The following is a 3,934-nucleotide window of genomic DNA, read 5'->3' on the forward strand; positions in this document are numbered from 1 at the left end:
GGAGTTCGAGACCAGCCTGGGCAAAACAGTGAACCCTCCTCTCTGCAAAAATAAAAAAAAGTTAGCCTGGGCATGGTGGCACATGCCTGTAGTCCCAGGTATTCAGGATGCTGAGGCGAAGTATCCCTGAGCCCAGGGGGTCTGGGTATCACAGCAGTGTTCATAATGATCATGCCACAGCACTCCAGGCTGGGTGACAGAGTGAGACCCCCGACTCAAAAATAACACTAATAATACCACTTGGCAAACTACAAAAAGAACGAATTGCCTTTAAATATTGTATTTCTGCAGATCTGTGGTAACTGAATGGTACATAAGTGCAATCCAAATTACTTGTGGAAAGAAATACCTGTAGCTACTAATTCAGTGTTGCACTGGAATCCTCGGAAAAGCCAAAATTGTTATTTACGGATCTATTTTTAACCTACAAAACCAAAGAGGAGTATCTGTCAAATTATTAGAATACAAAGTTTCAGAGAAGTGACAGATGAATAATAAAACCACACTATTTTAAGGTATAATAATAATCCATTACGGAAATAACAAAAACAAGGGGGGGGAATCTAAAAAATGCACAAAATACCAAGAAAATTGCAACACTTCACCTGAAGAATAAAGGAAGATCTGAATTAATGGAGAAATAACCATATTGCTGGATGGGAATTCCTAGTATTGTACTACTTTCCAATCTGGGCAAATTAATCTACAAAAATATGGGATCCCAAACAAATCCCGAATCTTTGCCATCTGGCGACAATCTACTCTAGAAATCGACCTTAGGATGTGAGGTTCTTCTTAACGTGTGTGAAAAACGCCTCGCGAAAGGTCCAGCCGCGGACGCAGTCGCAAGTCGAACTCCCTGAGCCCTCTCCAGCGGCCTCCAACCTCTGGCTGCACACAGGACCAGCCCACGGCCCGCGCGGCCGGAAGAGCCGCTTCTGCTCCCGCCCCCCTTGTATCCTAGTTGGGCGCTTCCGGTCGCTGATGCGCGCGCACACCCGGAAGTCACCGTCTGCGCTGTCGGGCGTGAGACTCCGGGCCGCTTGCAGCGCTAGTTCTTCAGCACCTTTGGTCTGAGGCTGTCACTTCCGGCCCGAAAAGTTTCCCTGAATTTCCTGGGAGGTGAACGTCCCAGCCGAGGCTGTGGCTAGAGAGTGTGAGAGCAAACCCATAGTTGCCGCGCCGCTCTTTTCTTCCTACCTCACTCTTCCATCAAGCCCCTTTATGTCCCTTCACAGGCCTCTCGGGCGCTCCCAGGACTGCCCTCCACCCCTTCCCCAATACCACTAATGAGTCCGCTGCTAGGCTCAGAGTTCCTCCAGAGGATGTGTCCTTTGTCATAAGCGCTAATCTTCAAAGGTCGCCGACCTCTCAGATCGGCTCCGGAGGGTGTGTTCTTGGTCTGACACTTCTCTTCCGTTGTTATGGGTCCCTCAGAAACACCGTGAAAATGTGTCAGCACACTTCTTCCAACTCTTTGGTAGCATACCTGCTGTTGCAGAACCTTACCGCCTTCCAACAAAGCTATCGAGGACCAACCCTCTTCCTCTCTTCCTTAAAAACCCCATTGTGTTACTAATAACAGTTTGTAAAATGTCTTAGGAGTAAGTCCCGTGAGTGGACTGCCCGAACTCGCGGGTTCGAGACCCGCCTGGGCAGCGAGACCTCATCTCTACAATAAATCAAAAAATCAGCCGGGCGTGGTAGCACATGCCTATAATTCCGGCTACTTGGAAGACTGAGACGGAAGGATCGCCGGAGCCCAGCAGGTCGAGGCTGCGGTGGCCGGGAGCGGCCACTGCACTCCAGTCTGGGCGACAGAGTGAGACGCCAATTCAAAAAAAAAAAAAAAAAAAATTAAAAATTAGCCCAGTGTGGTGGCACACACCTGTAGTTGCAGCTACTTGGGAGGCTAAGGCAGAAGGATCTCTTGAGTCCAGGAGGTTAAGGTTGCAATGAGCTGTGATCAGGCCACTGCCCTCCAACCTGGGAGACAGAGTGAGACACCAACTCAAAAAAAGAGGTGAATTTAGGTGAGTTTATGGTACCTTTGTTGGAGGACATCTTTAATTATCTCTTGGTTAAGGTTCCAGACGCTGTTTTTTGTTGTTTTATTTAAAAATGCAAGGTTTAAGATTGGGGCATAGGAATGCCTTTCTTTTGTAAAGTAGAAGAAAGGAAACTTTCTCCCACAGATCAGTTTTATAAATGCATATACAATTATGCTTCATTTGAAGATGAGGATATAGCCGGGCTCGGTGGCTCAGCCTGTAATCCCGCGCCTTTGGGAGGCTGAGGTGAGTGGATTGCCTGAGCTCGCGGGTTCGAGACCTGCCTGGGCAGCGAGACTTCATCTCTACAATAAATCAAAAAAAAATTAGCAGGGCGTGGTAGCGCGCGCTTGTAATTCCGGCTACTTGGAAGACTGAGGCGAAGGATCACCGGAGCCCAGCAGGTTGAGGCTGTGGTGGCCGGGAGTGGCCACTGCACTCCAGTCTGGGCGACAGAGTGAGACTCCAACTCAAAAAAAAAAACAAACAAACAAACAGTAAGTCCCTGACCTAAATGCTTTACACGCATTTTATTTAATCTCACAACAATCCTTAGGTAGGTGCAAATGAGAAAAGTGAGGCACAGAAAAGGTAAATAATTTGCTCAAGGTACCATAGCTTGAATATAGTAGAGTTGAATCTGTTATGTAGTTTACTCTAAAGCTGGTGCTATACCACTACTTTGCCAAATACTTGGTTGCTTTTTTAGTTGCCTCTTCAGAGAAATTTTTTTCCCCTGAATATTGTGACTCTTTAAAAATCTAGTTTCTGCCTGAGAACCGTATTCTCAGAGCTTTTCTCACATATTCTTGAATGTAAAGTTTTATCAAGTATCTGAGCTCTGAGCTTAATATTTTGTATCTCCAAAATGTGCTTATTCCTCCTTAAAAATGTACCCCAGAGCCAGTAGCCACTAACCAGCCCCCTTCTCCTACTTAAAAATGACTCATTATCACTGTTCAAAAATAATTATGGTTTTTGTATTGTTGAAATTTGCCATTTGACATCGAAATATATTCTTAAATAAAAGTGGTTATGTTATGCATCATTTTATTTATTTGTTTATTTATTTATTTATTGTGAGAAAGTAGGATTTACTGAGAAAACAGAAAAGCTCCCACAGTGGGAGGGGACCTGAAGGGGTGACCCTATTCATCATTTTAATGCACATTTCTCACTTTATTTTTTTTGCTAATGACTTATTATTTGTTGTTTATTTTATATTTATTTTAGACTATGGAAATGATGTTAGACAAAAAGCAAATTCATGCAATTTTCTTATTTGAGTTCAAAATGAATTGTAAAGCAGCAGAGATAACTCACAACATCAACAATGCATTTGGCCCAGGAACTGCTAGGACGTATGCTGCAGTAGTGGTTTAAGAAGATTTACAAAGGAGACGAGAGCCTTGAAAATGAGAAGCATAGTGACCGGCCATCAGAAGTTGATAATGACCAACTGAGAGTAATCATCGAAGCTGATCCCCTTACAACTACGCAAGAAGTTGCCAAAGAACTCAAGGTTGACCATTGTTTGGTCACTTGGCATTTGAAGCAAATTGGGAAGGTGAAAAAGCTTGATTAGTAGGTGCCTCATGAGCTGACTGAAAATTTTAAAACTGATCATTTTGAAGTGTTGTCTTCTCTAATTCTATGCAACAATAATGAATCATTTCTCCATCAGATTATGATGTGCCATGAAAAGTTATATGACAACCAGTGACAACAAGCTCAGTGATTAGGCCAAGAAGCTCCAAAGCACTTCCCAAAGCCAAACTTGCACCACAAAAAGGTCATGGTCACTGTTTGGTGGTCTGCTGCTGGTCTGATCCTCTACTTTCTGGATCCTGGCGAGACCACCACATCTGAGAAATATGCCCAAC

This window comes from Carlito syrichta, unplaced genomic scaffold (assembly GCF_000164805.1).
Source record: "Carlito syrichta isolate Samal-C Ts95f unplaced genomic scaffold, Tarsius_syrichta-2.0.1 Scaffold303148, whole genome shotgun sequence".
NCBI lineage: Eukaryota > Metazoa > Chordata > Mammalia > Primates > Tarsiidae > Carlito > Carlito syrichta.